This window comes from Scyliorhinus canicula, chromosome 23 (assembly GCF_902713615.1).
Source record: "Scyliorhinus canicula chromosome 23, sScyCan1.1, whole genome shotgun sequence".
Taxonomy (NCBI): domain Eukaryota; kingdom Metazoa; phylum Chordata; class Chondrichthyes; order Carcharhiniformes; family Scyliorhinidae; genus Scyliorhinus; species Scyliorhinus canicula.
The window spans coordinates 15,842,719-15,866,003 of NC_052168.1; the positions used below are offsets into that span (position 1 = coordinate 15,842,719).

The window sequence follows — 23,285 nt, forward strand, 5'->3', positions numbered from 1 at the left end:
TTCCTTTCGAATTATAGTCATGATCACAAATATCGTAGCATCAGAGATCCCTGGCATGTACTGCTCTTCCCAGATGAGAGATAGAACTGTATCTCTACCGCGTTTCCGAATTTCTGCAGCGATTCGTTCTCCTCCAAATTTTGCACAGTTCTGTCTCCACTATCATTTCTCAAAATACTGTGACTGTTCACAGACCGTCTTTGTAGCACCAAATGGAAGAAACAAAGGCTTATAGGGATTTCCTAAATCTACACTCTTGTCTATCAACATTGCATGTTAAAATTAACAGTCAGTAATATTGCAGGGGCCTCACCTGCTATTCCCTAACCTCGGTTGCTGGTAGGTGAAGTTATGTGCTGACAGTCCACATTGGGTAAACGAGTTTGTTCTGTTTATCTAGTCGATATTTTCAGGTAGCTTCAAAAACATTGCGTCCAGTATTGACTGAAGTTGGATATATTTTGGTGCTAGAGCAGATTTTTTAAAAACATGCAAAGAAAATCAATAGCACACTTTGAACAGAGGTGAAAAAAATCAACTGGTTTGGACTGCGGACCCACAAAAACCCAGTCACAAACTGCATCTGATCATCATGCACCTTCCCCACTAGCCCCATATTCCTATCGTGAGTGCTTCCTCGCTCAAAGGCTGAACAGTCTCATCCCACCTCTCCCCAAAATCTCCAATTTAAGCAGTTGTCACAGTTGGCCTATTTTTAAAAATCCAGTTTTTTATTGCCTGCTGCCCCATTAGAGACATTTAAATAATGATATCATTGTGGTATTCCAAATGTTTTCCAAACATTCAGCAGTCTCCATTGAGATTTATTTGAAGAAATAATTTTCCTGTATGCATATCCCTTGGATTGTAAAGCGCATGTTCCTTTACTGTGCTGCTATTTTGCCGTCAGTGTTCCACATTTAAAATTATGGTCCAAATTGTTGAGGGTTGATGAGTTCCACATGTGCAACTATAGTTCAAATTAGCTACAAAATATAGACATGTATAGAAAATAGTGCTGCCAAAACAGCTTCACATTGAAGTCATGGTAAGCAAGAATTGGGTGAATATAACAGGTAAGGCAAGAACTAAGATAGGTGTACAATCTGATTAGTGCTTGATAATGGCGACTTGGTCAAGGTGGCTGATGATCAATCACTTTCATATAAAACTATGTCCCAGGGCGCTTCACAGCAGCATTATAAAACAAAACTCAAGAAATCATGCCACAGATGACGGATAGCTTGGTCAAAGCAGTAGGTTTCATGGAGTGTGCCAAAGGAGGAGCAGAAAGGTTGAGGGACAGAATTCCAAACAATTGGTTCATGATCAGCATGGCCCTATTAAAATAGAAAATGCAGGGCAGCACGGTGGCACAGTGGTTAGCATTGCTGCCCACGCCGCTGAGGACCTGGGTTCGAATCCCGGCCCTGGGTCACTGTCTGTGGAGTTTGCATATTCTCCCCGTGTCTGCGTGGGTTTCACCCCCACAACCCAAAGATGTGCAGGATAGGTAGATTGGCCACTCAAAATTGCCCCTTAATTGGAAAAAATAATTGGGTAATCTAAATTTTTTTATTTTTTTTTTTTTAAATAGAAAATGTGACAAGGCCAGAATTAGAGAACATAAAGCTGGAAGAGTTGTGGGGCTCCAGGAACGGAGATTGGGATAGGCCACAGGGTTTCAAAGAATGAGAATTTTAAAACGGAGGCCGAAGCCAATGTTGGTCAGTGAGCGGAGATTGGCGAATAGGACTTGGTGCAAATTAGACACCAGCAAAGTTTTGGATAACTTCAATTTTAGAGAACTGGCGAGTTTGCTTTGGGAGGGTGCAAGGGGAAGGAAATAATTGACTAATTTCCACGACACTGACCACTAATTCTAGGTAAGCATTTGATTAGGTGGCCAAATACATTGTTCTGAGTAGCACAGAAACTGCCAAGAAACAACATTTAAATTGGAGAAAATCAATAAATTAATGATAGGACCTGCAATCCTAATATTTTGCAGCTCCAACATAGTATCTCCTGGAACTCTTGATTAGGTAGAGCCGTGTTCTGTTGGGAAATAATATTTTTGCCTTTCAAACAGGTGTCTATGTACAAAATCCCATCTTCATGATTAAGAGTCTTCAAATCAAGCAACAGACACCTGGACTCACCTGCATGGTTTCTGATTTCCCAAGACGCACATTGCAGTGTTAATGCAGGCCTACTTCTGACACTAATAAAGATTATAAAATTATGTCATAAAAACCCACATTTCAATAGAAGTGTAAAAGCAGAACCAGTTAAATAAATAATATTTTTTAAAAAGCAATCAAGGATATAATTGAACTGCTAGATATTCACCTTGCAATGACAAGACCATAATCAAATCATTCTAGCGAAAAGACCTAAACACTGGGCGAAGAGGTAAGATAGAGGAAGGAATAAAACAAAATTGTGGTGAAATGAAAAACAAATTAAAATGGCTTAATAGAAAAAAACTAACCGCTCAAGTGAACAACTGGATGCCTTCCTTTTATGCAAGGCTGACTTTGCAAGGCTTACTTGGTTGATGGCCTTGAATTATGTTTAGTATAATGGATGAAAACATTCGACCAACACAGGATTCACACCAATGTCAAGAAAGTGAATGCTGCTTAAGTGTTACTGGTCATTTGAGCAGTCAATATTTTGTAGTCACATGGTGAAAGCACTGAAGTGAATCAGGACTGGGTTTTTTTCTGCCAAAAGTAGGAAGAGAGAATAAAAGTCCAGTACAATGGGAGTTTACAGTGCATGACCAATAATTTATCGTCTAAACCTTAATGGATTTTCCTGGAGTCTTGCTGCAAAATGATTCAAGTTCTTAGTTAGTATGATGACAGGGATCAATCTGTTGTAGGTTATGCAGTTTAAACTTCAGTTTGTTCTTCCCCTCAAGATTGAAGGGATGATACAAACTTGAAACTATCCCCACAGACTTAACCAAGGATGCAGCAATTAATCAGTAAACTCTCTTATATTACGGAGAGCTGCACACAGTCAGAACGGATGTCAGTTACCAAAGAAATGAAGCTGTACAGAGAACTTGGGAGACAAAACGACAAATGAGCCACCAGTGGCTTTTTAAGGAAGCAATATCTTTACACTTGTTTTTCTCGCCACTCCCAAGAGTGTGATCAAAACTCCCAAATTCTGTTGAAAACAGAAATGAGTTTACCATAAAGCAATGACTTTCAGGGAGATGGTGGAAAAGCTGCACTCAATTCCCATCCTTAGTTGTTTTGCGATGACAGTACTTGATCCTCTTCTTGAAGTGTTACCATTCTGTGGTGAAGATGTTCCCATCATAATGTTAGGCAAGAAATTCCAGGGTAATCACTCAGAATCCGTCAAGTAACAAGTTACTTGAAAGAGAATTTGGAAGTGTGGTGTCCTCATGGTCCTATTGCTCTGCTGATGTAGAAGAACCATACGCTGAGTTGCACGACTGATTTAACAAGTAATTCAACTGACAATTTTACATGCGAAATAATTTTTTGGTGCCCAATTCACAGCCCTCTCTTTCCACACCTCCAGCTCCACTATTTTCTCCCTAGTCTTGCCAATCCAAGTCAGACTCCAGAAGTAACTTATCCACATGCCCAATATTCAAATGTAAATCTCTATAGCAAGGGTTGCAAGATGCTTTTTACTGGAGCCTCAGCAAAACTGAAGTTTTGTTCTCATCCATTGATTAGAAATATTTGAAAGTTCGTTGATATCAGAAGCAAGATCCCCTCTCCTTCTTCATTCACTGATGAAGATCAAATGTATCAGCCCGTTGGTTGAAATCAAAGATCAATCTCCGCATTATTTCACAATTAATTCATTGCAACAACATCTAGAACTCATTTTAAAGATGGAGATACGTTATAATGGGAGGTATGAAATTTGTTTGCATGCATGTACACATACGTGTGCAGAGTACCAGGCTATTTGATTTGCGGGTTTCATATTTGAACGAGAGAACTTTTAAAATGTGCACAGAGATGGAGCAACATTCCACGAGGATGCTAAATATAGAACAAAGCATGTAACAGTACAGGGAATGGTTCAGTAGTGCACTCATTGCGGCTCACCCCACCCTGATCCAGGCACTGTACATTATAACAAAGTTTAATATTATAACAAATACAGCTTAAGTTATGTTATGACTGCAACAATTGTCTTTTATTTACAAATCTGTTACCAATGAATCCTTCAAACTGACAGTACTACAGCATGAATTTCTACATAAATACAGCAACCAGTGCATAGTTTCAAACGTTATCACTACTGTTCTTGAAATTTTCCTGCGAGTGTTATGCAGCAAAAGCATAGGCTTCCAAAATGTCAGCGTAAGTGTCTTTCGAGTATCACATAATCACAATGCTTTATATCTTCACAGCAGCAAATAGATTTTCTTCGCTGTTCGAATTTAGACAAAAATCTTTTCAAAACCATGGGACTTTTTCTCTCCCCTCCCGTCTGAGGTGAAGAACAATGTAGAAAAGGAATCTCAATTTCTAAACTAATTATTCCAATTATTTCAAAAACATTCACTTTTTTCAGTAGATTGAAATATTTAGTGTTAGTGATTTTCTTATCCTTTACAGGATTTTATTCAATATGTATAGGCTGACCTGATACTTCAAAATATCAGGAAAATTACATCAAATTTTGAGATTAAAGCTTTGCAAGTAGCCTAATGTCACTAATTAGAACTGTATGGTTGCCCAAAAACAGACTGAAGCATTATTCTGTAGAACATATTAACATGTTAACTTCTTACCTTCTCGTTTGTGCTTCGCCATCTCGATTTTAGAAAACAGATGTGTCAAGGTGGAAAGTGGACAAACTAGTGTGCAGCGTGATTAGGTCAGAAAGTGTACTGGAATTAATTTTACCAGCTGATATTACATAAACTAGGCTCTCCAACATTCCCTACAACACAGCCATTAACTCTTTTTAGAAGCCGAATTCAGAGTTTTAATTGTACAAAAACTCTGCCTGTAAACCAGTTTGAGTTTCAAATTTCTAAAGGATGATGAAACTTCAATTAATTATACTCAGGTACGTATGGTGACATCACTCGTATAGATACTGACACAACCATGGATAAAAGCTTGGATCCAAAGGGGACATTAAACTGAAATGGTGCCCAAAATATTGTAATGGAAATTTGCTTCTTGTTCTTTTGCCTGCTAGGATTTTCTTTGTATGCCTATGAAGTACAGACACGGCAATGGTCCAGTAACTAAATGTGTTATATGGTACAGTACCGAGCTACACAGATCAAAACGATTCAACCTGTGCTGTGGAACTCTGGACTTCAGTGTTGCAATGGGCAAGAAAATTACTTTGATTTAAATTCCTTAGCACCAGCCAGCGAGCCATGCTAGAAAGTGAACTTACATGGGCACTGGGGGAGGTTAAAAAGAGGCTCAGCCTTGACACGAATCAAACTGTTCACGAATGAAATAGGCAACTGGGTGGTGCCATTGCAACAGGAGGAAGCCATTTAATTCCTTGAGCTTGTTCCGCTAATCGATGAGATAATGGCTTATCGGTGACCTGACTGCATACACCTACCATTGCTCTATATCCCTCAATACACTTGGCAACTCTCAGAATTAAAATTAATTCATCTAGCATCAATTGTTGCTTGCGGTAGAGTTTCAAAATTCCAAACTGTTCTTGTTCAACGGGGACATATTGGCACTCAAGTCACAACAATTATGGTTGATGCGCAGTTAGACCAGTTTCCTTTGCGCCAAAACGGGAGGAAACTGTGACTAGCCTAATTTTTGCATGTCATATTCTTGGCTAAGCTTCTGGTAAAGTTGGAAATGGATGCACCAATTATTAACATAACGGGTAACTGGGGATGGAAAATAAATGCTGGTCTAGCCAGCGTTGCCTATATCCCAGAAATTAATTTTTATAAGCCCAAAGTCAATCATACCTTGCACTTTATTTCAAGCAGACCATTCAGCATTTCACTTTGGTCCCCCCTGAAAGAAATGGGAAATTACTGTTAGAATCAAATAAGAAACTTAAAGCAGAACAAATGCGCAACAGACAAAAAGTTCCAAAACAAGACAAAAGAATGCATAAAACTACATGACACTGTACAGCTGCATGCTAGACATTATTTACCTACATCAATTACAATCTTAATTTCCAATAGAATCAACCAAAAAAAAAATCAGTGAAGAGTTACATTGATGGGCAAGTGAGTTTTTCTACAGTAAAATTAGTTACCACAAACTTGTGTTCCAGGTGCAATCCCTAATCTGTGTCAGTACAATGGTACACATTACAATTTGGAGTTGGGGGGGGGGGGGGGGGGGGGGGGGGGGATGCAAGTCAGTGGGTCTACTCCATATCGACTTTGGGCTCAGTTATGATATCCTCGGTGTCTCCTGCAGTTCAATAGCTGCCAATACTCATCATGGAGGCTATGAATGAATAGTGACTTACAGGGTACTTCACATTCACGGAAACACCAATAAGTCATTGCCATCAGACAGAGAAAGGTAGTAAAATTAAAGAGACACACAATTTAGGAGGATAACACTTGATAGAAACACTCAAAATACATGTTGCATTCCAATTGGTGCTGATAAATTACTTAAGACTTAACAGCACCCGTTACTGCAAATCCAATTTACCTCCACATAACATGGATAATTTGAGGTTACTAATGTGTGGGGGCAGAAAAGAAAACAGCTTTTTCTCAGTGGCACCCCAACCAGATTAGGATTTAAGGTCCAACGTCAGAGACCTGAGCAAATATCCAGGTTGATACTTCAGTGCAGAGTGCTGCATGGTTGTTCAAACCAGTCTGCCCTGTTGGGTGGGCATAAAAGATTCCATGGTGCGATTTGAACAAGAACAGGGGAACTTTCCGGTTGTCCTTGTATTTATTTCTCAACCATTGCCAAGAAAGAAAATACCTGATAACTTAGTTGATTGGTGTTTATGGAATCTTACAGAATGGTCTTGTTTTCCTACATTAGTACTCATTGGTGGTAAAGTGCTTGCACGTAGTAGGAGAGATCGAGACCGGTGCTGATGTTAAGTATCATCGAAAATGTGTAAGAAATTGTTTGAAACAATGCATTGAACCATAACCGGCCATTACACGCCATTACCTTTCCCAAAGTGACTGAGACATCAGAGGCCACAAAGGGGGGGGGGGGGGGGGGACAAAATTTATCAAAGCAAAGATGTTCAACTCAAACAGGTTTCAGCCACTATCAAATTAGGTTAATTAATATTTCCCACCAAACAAATGGAGAAGATCCCTCCCCTCGCAAAGGATTTGCTGTTGTAATCCTTCTGGTCCATTTAAAGATTCTTCTCTAGTCCAAACAAACCTCATTTGGAGTCCTGTATGGTAGATTTGATTGCTACGGCCCGTGAAGAGCAGGATGTTCTTATTGAGGGTACTTATACTGTATAATCTATTCTTACCCCACTCGACCAACTCTGATCAATATCACTGATGAAAATTGATGTAATTTATGCTCCCCAGGATGTCCATTAACATTAATGTTACGTGAACAACATGGTTGTCCATCTTTAGAGGCTACTGGTCCCTCACGGTTAACATATTTTTGTAACTGCTGCTTACCATGGATATTTAATGATGCTACAATGCAGGACTAAGGAGACTGTACAGTAGAATAATGCACAGAGGTAATCAAACCATGTAGAAACAGGAGAGCACTTTTAATCAGCTCAATGTCACTCAAGAAGAGTATACAAATACACTAATCATTAATGAACGGTTCAGCATAAATGTTTACATTCCGGTAAATATTTTTAATCTCTTCTTCTAAAGCCATTTTTATTTTCTTTTACTTACCAAATTAGTGTCTGTTTGACATCTACTCGGCTAACTACTGCATTACACATTTTACCCATTAGTTGGATCAATTATTTATTTTTGCCAGTTATGCTTCGGACAGCATCAGATACTAATATCAAACACCATTTCTCCTTTCATATCATGCTAATTATAACTTAAAACCCTGCTTTGGAGGTGGTGACGGTGGTTTATAAACATCGTCCTCTCCTCCCTTTCTTCAGTGAGCCTTTCCCACCTTATTTTCCGATATAATTGCCAACTTTTATAGAGTACTTCCAGAGATTCTATACAAAATTCTAAAATCAAATTTTATACAGACCATAAAGCCGAAAAAAGGAAATATTTCCTTTGTAACCAATTAGTTATGGTCCACGAATTCCATGAAAATCACTCGTGTATACAGCAACATTGAAGAGTTTGTACAGAACAATAATAATAATAAACTTATTGTCACAAGTAGGCTTCAATGAAGTTACTTGCAAAAGCCCCTAGTCGCCACATTCCGGTGCCCGTTCAGGGAGGCCGGTACGGGAATTGAACCCGCGTTGCTTCCTTGTTCTGCATTACAAGCCAGCTGTTTAGACCACTGTGCTAAACCAGAAGCAGTGAAAAGTAAAGGGATAACCTAATTTGCAAACTGTTTCCTAAAATACAGTTAGGACAACCAGTATGTTTTCAATTGATTCAGGAGCAAATATTTTTATAGTATTTCGCACAGAAGGTGTCTCAAAGTGCTTGACAAAATAGTTGAAACCGCAAATGCCAAGCAGAAGAGAAAGCACAAAAGAAGAGGTCAGTGTAGACAACAGAATTAGAAAAGTTTTAAGGAGGTGAAAAGTAAAGGGTACCAGGGATGGAATGTTGAAGGAATTCAGAGGCATAACGGATGAAAGAGCTGCCACCAATGATGGAGCAGCAGTACTGAGGAACAAGTATTTGTGGATGAGCAAATTATGCTGATAGAAACTTACTTGATCAGTTCTCATGGCAATGAATAGGTGCAACATCAGAGTAATAAATCACTGAGACAATATAAATATATTCAAGTACTGATGTGACCTACATATGCATTAAGACATGTACTATGCTTAGTTCTACGAGATGTGGAAGGTCCCAGTAGACAGATGGATGATTCTTGAGAACTAAAAGAATTTAATTCACTGAAAAACAATGAAAAAAAGAGAAAATGTCACTTTTATGACTTTAACTTTATTAAACCAAAATCAACAAATTGTATGTGAACAAAGGCAAACTGTTGTAAACAAAAATTAATCTGTAAACAGGAGATAGGAAGATAGGTCTCAGCTGAATCACACAGTGCACTTAGGATATATGGCACTATGTTCAGCAAAAGTCCTTCCAAACACCAGTCTCCCCAAGGCAGAGTTCCAGTTCCTATTTCCATGTAGGAAGTAGCCAGAGTTGCCTCCCACAGTTGACCCCAAACAGAGTTCCACAAGCATGATCCACGGCCAGTTCGGTTTACACTGATCCCTTTAAAATAACTGAAGCAACAGCAGCAATAATCTTACTTTCCTTATTCCCGTCCCGGGATCCATCTCCAGATTTCCTTCTTTAAACTTCTCCCCAACGTAACTCTCTCCGGCCTGCCAAAATTGCACTGCTAGGCATCTAAGCTTTTATAGCTGGTTTGAATTAGTTTCAGTTTCCCCAGAAACCTGACATTGGTTCCCTTTCAGTTAATGCTGGACTAAACAAAAACAAGCTTTGAAACGAGGGTCAGTGCAGCCAAAAGCATGTCCAACCAGTCATTTAACAGATCACAGCTTCCCACTGGTCCTAACAATATAATGCTTTATGTTGTTAGCAAATCAGCTAGCTCTTCTTGTATAGTCAAATTCAGGCATGTAAATTGCCCAATGGCTGAGAAAGCTCATCGAGAAGTAGTTCAGTCAAGTAGATCAGTAATGATGTTATGCTCAATTTGCAATCTGTGTTAAGTTAGTATATCTTAGAGGTAGGTTACTGCAATTGCCTCACACAGGTTGAAATTTCTACTTTAGATCACTATCTAGTTCTTGTTTGGTTGAAATATTCTGCTGACAAATTCAAAAAAAGACTTGTATTTGGATTGGATTTGTTTATTGTCACGTGCACAGAGGTACAGTGAAAAGTATTTTTCTGCAAGCAGCTCAACAGATCATTCAGTACATGGAAGAAAAGGAAATTAAACAAAATTCAAGAAAAGACAAGAAAATACATGAGAATACATATTAGGGCAACACAAGAGATACAATGTAACTACATAAGCATTGGCATCGGTTGAAGCATACAGTTAATGTCAGTCAATAAGAGGGTCATTTAGAAGTCAGGTGACAGTGGGGAAGAAGCTGTTTTTGAGTCTGCTCGTGCGTGTTCTCAGACTTCTGAATCTCCTGCCCAATGGAAGAAGTTGGAAAAGTGAGTAAGCCGGGTGGGAGGGATCCTTGATTATGCTGTCCGCTTTCCCCCGGCAGCGGAAGGTGTAGATGGAGTCCATGGATGGGAGGCAGGTTCGTGTGGCGGTATCCACGACTCTCTGAAGTTCCTTGCGGTCCTGGGCCAAGCAGTTGCCATACCAGGCTGTGATGCAGCCCGATAGGATGCTTTCTATAGTGCATCTATGGGGGCAGCAGGGTAGCATGGTGGTTAGCATAAATGCTTCACAGCTCCAGGGTCCCAGGTTCGATTCCCGGCTGGGTCACTGTCTGTGTGGACTCTGCACGTCCTCCCACTGTGTGCGTGGGTTTCCTCTGGGTGCTCCGGTTTCCTCCCACAGTCCAAAGATGTGCGGGTTAGGTGGATTGGCCATGATAAATTGCCCGTAGTGTCCTAATAAAAAAGTAAGGTTAAGGGGGGGGGGTTGTTGGGTTACGGGTATAGGGTGGATACGTGGGTTTGAGTAGGGTGATCATGGCTCGGCACAACATTGAGGGCCGAAGGGCCTGTTCTGTGCTGTACTGTTCTATGTTCTATGATCTGTAAAAGTTGGTAAGGGTTAATGTGGACATGCCAAATTTCCTTGGTTTCCTGAGCAAGTATAGGCGCTGTTGTGCTTTCTTGGTGATGGCGTCGACGTGAGTGGACCAGGACAGATTTTTGGTGATGTGCACCCCATGGAATTTGAAACTGCTAACCATCTCCACCTCGGCCCCGTTGATGCTTCCTGAAGTCGATGACCAGCTCTTTAGTTTTGCTGGCATTGAGGGAGAGATTGTTGTCGTTACACCACTCCACTAGGTTACATAGAACATAGAACAGTACAGCACAGAACAGGCCCTTCGGCCCTCGATGTTGCGCTGAGCAATGATCACCCTACTCAAACCCACATATCCACCCTATACCCGTTACCCAACACCCCCCCCCCCCCCCAACCTTACTTTTAGGACACTGTGGGCAATTTATCATGGCCAATCCACCTAACCCGCACATCTTTGGACTGTGGGAGGAAACCGGAGCACCCGGAGGAAACCCACGCACACACGGGGAGGACATGCAGACTCCGCACAGACAGTGACCCAGCCGGGAATCGAACCTGGGACCCTGGAGCTGTGAAGCATTTATGCTAACCACCATGCTACCGTGCTGCCCTCTATATCCCTCCTGTATTCGGACTCGTCGTTATTCGAGATCCGGCCCACTATGGTCGTATCGTCAGCAAACTTGTAGATGGAGTTGGAACCAAATTTTGCCACACAGTCGTGTGTGTACAGGGAGTAGAGTAGGGGGCCAAGTACGCAGCCTTGCGGGGCACCGGTATTGAGCACTATTGTGGAGGAGGTGTTGGTGTTCATTCTTACTGATTGTGGTCTGTTGGTCAGAAAGTCAAGGATCCAGTTGCAGAGTGAAGAGCCAAGTCCTAGGTTTTGGAGCTTTGATATGAGCTTGGCTGGGATTATGGTGTTGAAGGCGGAGCTGTAGTCAATAAATAGGAGTCTGATGTAGGAGTCCTTGTTTTCGAGATGCTCTAGGGATGAGTGTAGGGCCAGGGAAATGGCATCTGATGTGGATCGGTTGCTACGGTATGCGAATTGAAGTGGGTCAAGGCGTTCCGGGAGTATGGAGGTGATGCGCTTCATGATCAGCCTCTCGAAGCACTTCATTACAACTGACGTCAGGGCCACCGGGCGGTAGTCATTGAGGCATGTTGCCTGGTTCTTCTTTGGTACCGGTATGATGGTGGTCTTCTTGAATTATGTATTTGTAATACATAATGGTTTTCTTACCGCCAGACAATCTAAGAATTTTACAGCCAACGGTACTATTGAAGTTTGGTCACAATGGGTTTCCAGGAAATGTGACAAGTTAATTTATGCAAGCTCCATTAAACACAATGTGACGATGACCAAATAATCTAATGTTGTTGATTGAGGCATCAATTTTGGCCAGTATAGTAGGGATAACGACCCTGCTCTTTGTCAAATACTGTCATGGGATCTTTAATATCTAACCTAGGGGGCAGACTAGGTTGCGCACATCGGTGTAGCACACATTGGAAATTTAATACTTGAAGTTGAAGCCGCTACATTTGTGACCAAGGGCCTAAAAAGATGGTTATCCTGAGATACCAGTTCAGCTCAAGAGGTGTTGCTAGCAAAAGGTTTACTTTTCTTCAAAAAGGTTTGTTGAATAGAACTTTTTGATAGACGGTATTGATGGGATGTATGGGAGTATCCCATTGTGGAGAGTGACTTTAAACATGCCCCAAGTAAAGGGGATCTATTGGGCGGGATCCCCGGCCCCACTGTGCGGCACACCCCGCCAGCGGCAGGATTCTCCATCTACCAATGGCGGTTCCATTGTGGGCAGCCCCATGCAGTCGTAAAATCCACAGGCGTGGGTGCGCTGCTGGTGCAACGGAGAATCCTGCCAGTGGAGAATCCAGCCCATTAATTTTGGTGTTGTGACCAAACTGCCAATTGAGCACGTGGATTTTATATTGGGGAATATGATTTTGCCATCTCCCAGGACAGTCAGTGCCTGAAGAGTCTCAAATTAAAAGGTTTCAAATGAGTCCGCAAGGGTCAATGACACCCACACAGAATTAGAAGTACTTGCCATTGTTGAGACACGGGAGCAAAAATCCAGGCAAATGAACACAAATAAAATGATTTGAAACCCCTAACGTGATTGTGAAGGTGTTCTTTGTGAGTTGCAAGGAAGGCCAAAAAGTGTTAGAAAATAAAATGAAGGTTAAAAGTAAAGAAGCTAACAACATTACTCAAAAGTATTAAACAAAACACGAGTGAAAAGGGGATCAAGAAAACTGAAGAACTATAAACTATTCAAAAACTATATCAAACAGGAGTATCAAACCTTTCTACTTGATCATTAAAATATAATTTGGATGTTATTTAAGTGGCTACGGAAGAATTTTGACTAATGAAGGCACAAGTTGCTGGCACAAAAAAATAAGTCATTTGGAACATACCATCTCAAAAATGAGAAACCAAAGTGCCCGGTCCAGATAATGAGCTGAAAAATAAAGATAAGCTGATGAGTAAGAGGGAAATAGTCTAATTAATTGGGACGTTCTTCATTGTTCAGGTTCAAAAATAAACTACAAATATGGAGGACAGCTGAATTCTGAACAAACTAACTCGAAATGTAGCCCTTAAAAATGTATGAGGAGTCTCCTCTTACTAGCAACAAAACGGATTTTGACATGCACTGTGCAGAAACAAAACTCAGCACAAGGTTGTAAATTTTAATGGGATCTTCAAGCCTACGGAGTCCAAGTCTTGATGGAGTGACTGACTTGCAACAATAGCGGAAGATTGCTACATGTACTGCATGTGATAAGTAGTATGCAACATGTTATAAAGTTATTCTATTTTAGGTGGTAGAAATAAAAACAATGGCAATCAGTTTATTTTTCTGTGTCAGAGAGGCAAAGAGAAGGGGTTTTGAAAATATCTAATTTCATGATTCATATCTTGTGAAAATAAAAATTTAAGTTTGGGGGTTGAAGTTTGTCGAAAGATAATGGAGAGGCACCTGGTAAACAGATCAGTGTAATAGCCACTCAAAATGGTGACCTGTGTTTATTAAACAAGGTCAGAGTTAGAAGTGGGAAAACATTAAACAATGGTTGGAGCTAAAGTCTTGGTGTGAACAAGATATCTACAATTGTCTTCAAATGGAGTACAAATTTTTCACAAAGATTAACTTTGTGTTGCTAACTGGGACAGGGTACAGGCTGCAGAGGTATTCTTGTTTTATAATCATCTGTATGATTTTTCACAGAAAACAGGCAGTTTTACATCTAGAACTGACACAGATTGGAAATAGACAGAGAGAAAGATGCCAGTGGGCGCTTGGAAGCAATGGAGGCCAGAAGCAAAGGATCATCTAAAATAAGGGAGTTTTCAGATTTTGGAGTCATGGAGCTAAAACGCAGTGATGCCTATGCTGGAGCACAATGGTCAGGATTTAGAGGGTCACCTCGCAAAATTCTAGTGGAAAGACGTCACCCCTCTTCCCCCCCCCCCCCCCCCCCCCCCCCCCCCAAACTACAGAAATCCTAGAAGAGAATGGAAGCGAATTCCTGAGAGCTGTGGCACATTTTGGGTTTGGTCCCATAAGTGAAGGGAAGGAACTCTCAACATCCTGGAAAGTTATATTGGAACCATTGGGTGGAAATAAGGATAGAACCAGAGTGACCCGTTGTTAGTAGTAAATGTTTTATTTAATTTTTGTGTAGTAAAGATTTTTGACGTAAAACCTTATGACAATTCTTTGTTAACTGGGAGCTCATTCTTTTTAAACAGGTTAAGGTTATCTCTCAAGCTCATGGCAACGCAAACATTTCTATGCTATTAAGTTAGAGAAGCAGAGCACTTCCAGTGTCCTCCTTCAACAAGCATCACAAGTAGCCAAAGGAGCTGTATTCAGTCTTGTGGGATGGTGGGTGGTCAGTTAGCTGAACGGCTGGTTTGTGATGTGGAGCAATGCCAACAACGCAGGTTACCGGTTGAAGTTATCCATGAAGGCCTCGCCCCAACTTATCATCCTTGCCCCTTACCCGAGGTGTGGTGACCCTCAGGTTAAATCACCATTCGTCAACTCTATCACTCCCTCTCAAAGGGGCGAGCAGCCTATGATCTGCTTGGACAAAAGTGGCTTTCATTCACTCTTGGGAAGACCAAGGGTTTTATGGAGCACGTGTTCAACACTGCAGATAGCCTAGAGTAGCATAGAAAGTACAGGGACCAGGTAAAAAGATAGTTATCAGAGATAAAGAAAGGAACCCATGTGAAGGAACAGAAGAATTTTAAACAAATTATTTTGTCTCTGTATTCACAAAGGAAAGGAATGATGCGGATATAGCAGTCCAAGTGGAGCAGTGTGAAATAATGGATAAAATCATAATGAGAGGGGAAGTGTTAGAGGAATTGGAATCCTTGAAAGCAGATACGTTGCCAGAGCTGGATGTATTGTTTCCCAAGAGGTTGAAGGAGATCAGGGAGGAAATAGCAAACGCTTCGAGTATTATTTTCCAATCTTCACTCGACAAAGGGAAGGTGCCAGAGAACTGGAGGAATTTAGTGCGGTTCCATTGTTTAAAAGGATACGAAGAAAAAGCCAAATAATTCTCAGCCGGTTAGTCCTACTTCAGTGGTGGACAAATTGTTAGAATCAATCCTGAGAGATCAGATAAACTGTCACTTAGAAAGACAAGGTCTTAAGAAAGGAATAGTCAGCATGGTATTGTCAAGGGAAGGTCCTGCCGAACAAATTTGATTGAATTCTTTGAGGAAATGACAAGGAGGATCAATGAGGGTATTGCAGTGGATGTTGTCTTCATGGATTAGCAAGGCATTCGACAAGATCCCACAAGGCAGACTTGTGAAAAAAGTAAAATCCCATGGGATACAGGGTAATGTGGCAAATTGGATTTAAAGTTGGCTTAGTAAAAGAAACAAAGGGTAACAGTCAATGACTGCCCTTGTGAATGGAAAGCTGTTTTAAGTGATGTTCCACAGGGCTGTGTTGGGACCCCTGCCATTTGTTTTATATATTAACGATTTGTATTTGAAAATTGCCGGGGGTGGGGGGGAAATGATGAAATCTGAAGACAACAAATTGGGCGTGTAGTGGGGGGATGGGGCGATTGGAAAATTTGCCAACGACAACTTAGCCGTGTAGTAGTTAGTGTAGCAGTAAGCTCCAAAATGATTTGGATGCGTTGGTGGAATAGGCAAGAAAGTGGCAGATGGAGTTCAACTCTTAAGTGCGAGGTAATGCATTTAGGGAGGTCAAACAGTAAAAGTGAGCACACAATAAATGGGAATATACTGAGAGTAGGATGAAGTGAGAGATCTTGACATGGTAGTGCACAGGTCCACAAGGTCTCTAAAGGTAACAGTTCATGTAGACAATGTTGTAAAAAAAGGCATATGGAATGTGCTCCTTTATACAGAGTATAAAAATAGGGATATAATGATGGAACTGTACAAGATACTGGTAAGGCCACAACTGGAGTATTGTGTGTAGTTCTGGTTACATTACATCTAGTGGACGGCATGGTAGCACAGTGGTTAGCACTGTTGCTTCACAGCGCCAGGATCTTTGGTTCAATTCCTGGCTTGGGTCACTGTCTGCGTGGATTTCCTCCAGGTGTTCTGGATTTCCTCCCACAAGTCCCAAAATACATGACGTTAGGTAAATTGGACATTCTGAATCCTCCCTCAGTGTACCCTAACAGACTCGGGCTTTTCACAGTAGCTTTGTTGCAGTGTTAATGTAAGCCTACTTGTGACAATAATAAAGATTATTATACAGGAAGGACGTAATTACTCGGAAGAGAGTGCAGAGAAGATTTACTAGAATTTTGCTGGAACTGGAGAATTGTAGCCAAGAGGAGAAATTGGGGATTTTTCCTTGGAATAGAGGAGGCTGAAGGATGGCATGATTGAGGTATAAAAAATTGTGAGGGGTGGAGATAGAGTACATAGGTGGTACTTATTTCCCTTGGCAGAGAGTTCAAAAAACAGGGGCCATAGATCTAAGCTAGGTGGCAGAAGGATTAGAGGCGACATGTGGAAAAACTTTTTTTTTTTTTAAATGCAGAGGATGATGGGTGGCTGGAATTTGCTGCCCGAGTTGGTGGTGGAGGCAGAGACCCTGAACTGTTTCTTTGTTTAAAAAGCACATGGATCTTGCTCCCTTGAGTGCAGTTATATTTTCTATGGTTCTATGGACAGTGTTTAAGTGAAAAATAGAAAAACAATTTTCTTGGAGGGTTTAGATATGGTGAGCGTTCCATTTGAAATTTTAAGATAAAAAATTGTCATCCACATTAAACAATGAAAATAGAACTGAAGGCAAGGTATAGCCAGATAGCCTCGAGAGGCAAAGAACTGAAAGAAACATTTTCATTGCAATACTTAAAGGATGTAGCCATTGCACGGAGTACTACTGCAAGTTATGAGCTCTGCAGACGTGCAATGTTAAAGAAGTTTAGGAAAGGAATGTGAAATGAGCAAGTGTTCAGAAGGATCCAGATCATCCTTCATGTGAAGAAGGAATGGGAATAAGGAGCCTACAGAATTCAAGATCATGGAAAAAGAACCACATGCTCGACTAACTTCAGTACAGGCAGAAGTTGGAAACACAGCCACAACATCTTTGGTGGTGCTAATTAATTTCAAAGAAATAGGCAATGCTGGACCTGGTTATATTTCTGCTCGTTTAATACTCAGACTCCGTGCCAAAAGGTGTATTTACACTACACCGTACTTCTCCAACAGGTGGCGGAGATTCATCTCATTTTTGTAATGGTTCATCGGTGTTACAATATTGAATTATATAAAATCTTCAGTGCAGTATCTAACTTAATTCAAAGACCTACTTTTATAACTAATTTGTTCACAGTCAGTCAAGGGCAATTGAGTATTTCAGAGGTGGGAAACAGTGGATACTCTGGTCACCCACCGTACATCAAATAGTAAAAAGAGCATCACTCCAGCTAAATTTGTGGTTTGTTAGAATGTTACAGTCAATCACTAATGATGATTGGATGAACAACCTGCCCTCTAAATGGCATATATTCGCTCAAAAATAGAAAACTTGCTCAAATTTAATAGTCAAAATATGCAGAGGAATTAATATATCACTAATTAAACATTTTAAACCGGTGACCGGCACTAGCTTCCAATTAAAAGTCAGAAAAATAAAGTGCTTTTCCTCACCAGAACCAAAAACAGTTTTATTTGTATTAACAATGTCAGAGAAGTAATTTGAGGGCGGCACGGTGGCACAGTGGTTAGCATTGCTGCCTACGGCGCTGAGGACCCGGGTTCGAATCCCGGCCCTGGGTCACTGTCTGTGAGGAGTTTGCACATTCTCCCCGTGTCTGCGTGGGTTTCACCCCCACAACCCAAAGATGTGCAGGTTAGGTGGATTGGCCACGTTAAATTGCCCCTTAATTGGAAAAAATGAATTGGATATTCTAAATTTAAAAAAAAAAGAGAAGTAATTTGATAATTCTTCATTGTCCGGTACCATTATTTATTTGTTCAGAACAAATGTTGAAGATACTCAGTATTAAATGCACAACAAAAAATTCTGCTTTAACTGTGCTAGAACACACCAAGTTGGTGTTTTGGTCCTGCAATTCTCCTGTATTTTAGGCTTGTTACACTTTCTGCTGAACTTTGCAGAAATATGAAAAACTGTTTGGCTTCAAGTCTCGATCATAGTGACACTTTTCCCAAGTTGAGTTTAAAAAGTGGGACTTTGAACAGAGCCTTTGGCCTAGTGATAATCCCACCTTCTCTGATAAAGCCAACATTTAAAAGCCTAAAAAATTCTGTTGATATGTGCACTATTACCGATTTCCTTACTTTGTGGTAATTCTGAAAATGCTTTACTCCTTAAAGTAGGCACAATGTCGAACCATCACAGCAGTAACACCATTACTACAAAAACTCTGCTGTGAACAAAAGACTAGATTAAATATCTGAATAGTGTGCATGGTGCACAAATAGACATCTTTCTTATGTGTTCAAGAGTACTAAAGCTGGTCAAGTCTTCGTACTAGGGAAGAAAGCAGAATAAATACAGGAGTTGTTTTAAATCAGCATCTGAGTGTTCAGCAGCACTTAATTGATCGTGTACCCACAGATTTTGCTCAACTCCACAGCATGTGTTGCAACTCCAACTGCCATCTCTCACGCCCAGCTCAGCTGCACTTCTGCTGCCCTAGGCATCAGTCCCCTAGGTTTCCAGGAGACGACTGACAGTTGCTAGGTAACCAGGCTAATAATTAGCTCAGAGCAACCTCCAAAAGCCTGGCAAAATGCCATTAGTGAATAACAGACATACTGAAGAGAAAACCGGAAACAAACTTGAAACATGAGTAATGCATCTTCATGTACAGCCTCCAGTATTCCAAAAGGAGTTTTTAATAAAAGCAATATTTTCATTCGAATCCAAGATCATTTTAGCTGAGTCCAGGCTGGTAGCAAGTGTGACAATACAAGCAGGCGTGGCAGTCGATTCGCTCTCTAAATTAGGAAAGTTTTGTACAATTAACAGCCTTATTATCTTCCCAACACCTCACAATGGGGCGGCACTGTAGCTTCACAGCAGGGTCCCAGGTTCGATTCCCACTTGGGTCACTGTCTATCCAGAGTCTGCATGGGTTTCCTCCGGGTGCTCCGGTTTCCTCCCACAAGTCCCGAAAGAAGTGCTTGTTAGGTGAATTGGACATTCTGAATTCTCCCTCTGTGTACCCGAACAGGCAACTGAGTGTGGCAACTGGGGGATTTTCACAGAAACTTCATTGCGGTGTTAATGTAAGCCTACTTGTGACAATAATAAAGATTATTATTATGATAGGCCAGAAAATCTGGCTCTTGGAAGTCCAAACAATTTGGGTCTTATTTAAATTTAGATTGCTACTCCATGGTTTGAATTTGGGTGCCTGTAGGTTTGGAATGGGTAGATTTTAGCAACGCATAAATCAGGCCATCATCATTAATCACGAATTGTTTCCATACATCAAACTGAAGATGAATAGATGTTATGAAGCTCCACAGCGTACATAGAAGATAGCTTCCAGAAACATAGAACATAGAACAGTACAGCACAGAACAGGCCCTTCGGCCCTCAATGTTGTGCCGAGCCATGATCACCCTACTGAAACCCACGTATCCACCCTATACCCGTAACCCAACAACCCCCCCCCCCTTAACCTTACTTTTATTAGGACACTACGGGCAATTTAGCATGGCCAATCCACCTAACCCGCACATCTTTGGACTGTGGGAGGAAACCGGAGCACCCGGAGGAAACCCACGCACACAGGGGGAGGACGTGCAGACTCCACACAGACAGTGACCCCTGAAGTATAATGTAGGAAAATGTAAACTTATCCAATTGGCAGGATGAATAGAAAAGCAGTATACTATTTAAATTGAGAGATATTGCAGAACTCAGCAGTAGAGGGATCTGGGTCTCCTTGTGCGCGAATCACAAAGTTTGTTGGCAGGCACAGCAAGCGATTTGAAAGGCAAATGGAATGTTGGCATTTGCATTCCATTCCTCTTGCAACTGCAGCTGTACAGGGCCTGGATGAAGCCACATATGGAATAGTGTACAGTTCTGGTCATCTTATTTGAAAAAGGATCAATTGCATTAGCAGTTCAGAGAAACTCACTTGACTCACTCCTTGGATGAAGGGCTTATAGGATGCTGAACAGGTTGGGACTGAGAATATAAAAGATCCTGAGGGGACGTGATTGAACAGATACCAGGAGAATGCTTCCTCTTGTTAGGGAGACTAGACCGAGGGAACATAATTTAAGAATAAGAGGTTTGCTTTTAAGACGGATAAAAGGAAAATAATTTTTTTGTAGGGTCATCAGTCTGTGGAATTCTCTTCCCCAGAAAGCAGTGGAGGTTGGGTCATTCAAGGCCGAGTTAGGAAAGATTTTTTGAAAGACAAGGCAGTCAAGGATCACGGGGGAGGGGCAGACAGTAACAAAGAGTTGAGACCACAATCGCTACAATCTTAGGGAATGGCAAAGCAGGCTTGAATGGCTTACCCCTGCACCCAAGTCCTATGTTCACAAATCAGTCAAATAATAGGACTGAATTCCTCTCGACAACACGTCTGCAGATTTAAACCTGAACATTTTTATGTGGAACATGGAGCATTTCAATATCCCAGTTTAGTGAGCTACCTCTCACTGACCACCCCCTCCCCATGCTGACATGGTATAAATTTCTAAAACAAAGAAAAAAAGACACTCCCTAGATTCTTTACTAGCATAAGCTAGAGCTGGAAATATTCATCTGCTGAATAGATGGCATGCAAATCGCAGTCCCCAAGGAGTCTGTTCCAAGATGCATGCCTCTTCTAGTCGATTTAGAATTTCTCAAATGGACAGGATCCCTCTTGTTTGATTCATACAAGAGTATTTCTTAAAAATTCCTTTTCTATCAATTCCTGCAACAGCTCCTATAGCCCAAATGAGCTCAGAAACTACCAAAACAAAAACAGACCCAGTGTTACTGTGGGGACAGGATATTATTCTAAACACCTTAACTGGACTCAAAAAAAGGATCATCCTTCCAGAATTTCAGTGGATGCAATTCACCCCTTCCTACAAGCTGATTTTCACCCCCCATCCCCAACCCACAAGACGATTTGCACCCACGCCCCCCCCCCCCATCCCCAACCCACTGTCTCTTATTGGTTTTAGTTTTAAGTAAAATGTTTTGCCTTCCATCAGCTTCACAATGTTGTGAAGGAACCTGCATTGTCAGAGCCGCTGAAAATTTAATTTGAGCAGTTTTCCCACTTCCAGGCACCACTGCTCACCAAGTTCCAAATCCACACTGCATATGTCTGCAATGCAAAATATCACTCTGACACAAGTGAAAACAAATTTGTTTGCTTTGAATCAGAGATTAATAATCCTTCCCCAGAGTGAAGAAAAGCGAAAACATTGAGAGAAGTGACTTAGAAAATGAGTAATATTAAGTATGCCACATAAATTACTGACATTAAGACATTGTAATTGGACTGGAGAGGATTCTGGCAGCGTTGGCTATTGCTTAACTTATTCCTTGTGGGGCAGCACGGTGGTACAATGGTTAGCATTGCTGCCTACGGCGCGGAGGACCCGGGTTCGAATCCCGGCCCTGGGTCTCTGTCCGTGTGGAGTTTGCACGTTCTCCCCGTGTCTGCGTGGGTTTCACCCCCACAACCCAAAGATGTGCAGGGTAGGTGGATTGGCCACGCTAAATTGCCCCTTAATTGGAAAAAATAATTGGCTACTCTAAATTAAAAAAAAAACTTATTCCTTGTGAATTTCCAATGCAGCCATCTTAAAAGATTGCTTATTTGTACGTCGCCATTTTACTCGTATGGTAAATATAGCTCCAGTCACAGCCAAGTGAAGTAGCGGACCATAGAACACATTTGTTTTTTTGAAAACAAGGAACCATGTTGTGCCTCATGTCCCTGGGGTCCAAACTCTGGCTTAATCTGAAGCACTGTTCACAATGCCTTTCATAATAATCAGTGCCAACACGGAGTTGATTCTGCTCCTGTTTATTTAACACCAGCTGCTGCTCTAGCACAAGGGACTAAAAAAAACAGAATGCAACCGAGAGTACTGCAGCATTTATTGTGTTTCTATATTAAAATGCCCTTGTACTGGGAGGCAAATTTCAAATGAAATTTATCGCCTTTAATAGAACTTTCTTGCAGCCTCAGATTAGTTTCAACTGCTTTTAAAAATAAAAGTACCCATAACTAGGAATTTGTTTTTAAAAGTCTCAACATTCCATTAAGCCTTTACCATTCTTCAAGTAACAGAAATTATTGCAGTAGGACAGGCTTGTTGCTTCTCTTCCCCAATACTGGCCTCTGTCTCATCAGTATCTCAAAGTTGATGAGAAAATCTGTTCAGTACAATCCAAAAAACATTATTTATAGAAAAATAGATTGGATAATTATTTTGATAAAACACTTTTGTAGGGATCATTAGATGTCGCAGCAAAAAAAACCAAGGGCAGAAAGTCAAAAGAAATATTGCGACTGGTATAATTTTGGCAAAAATACCACATGAAATAGAGGTGAGAATACAATCATTATAAATAATCTTTTGAATGAATGAAATGAAAAATGCTTATTGTCACGAGTAGGCTTCAATGAAGTTACTGTGAAAAGCCCCTAGTCGCCACATTCCGGCACCTGTTCGGGGAGGCTGTTACGGGAATTGAACCGTGCTGCTGGCCTGCTTTCAAAGCCAGCGATTTAGCCCCGAGCTAAACAGCCCATATGCCCATAAATAGGTTTTCCTTCAAATGTATCCATGGCAAAACACTTTCCATACCACAAAACCCAAGTAAATTATGAAATATTTGCCTCAAGTTACAAATT

At 41.0% G+C, this 23,285-nt stretch overlaps 1 protein-coding gene across 5 annotated transcripts in view; it reads right to left on the minus strand.

Moving 5' to 3' along the window:
- Window positions 1-23,285, minus strand: part of LOC119956569 (activating transcription factor 7-interacting protein 1-like) — a 204,871-nt gene that overhangs the window by 154,711 nt on the left and 26,875 nt on the right. For 4 of the 5 annotated variants that reach the window (XM_038783877.1, XM_038783876.1, XM_038783880.1 and 1 more), the window contains one exon: window positions 5,975-6,023. The gene's annotated coding sequence lies outside the window, so the exon portion shown is untranslated. Of the gene's footprint in view, window positions 1-5,974; window positions 6,024-8,948; window positions 9,046-13,316; window positions 13,336-23,285 lie in introns of those variants that run through there. The other variant, XM_038783878.1, reaches the window with a different exon arrangement.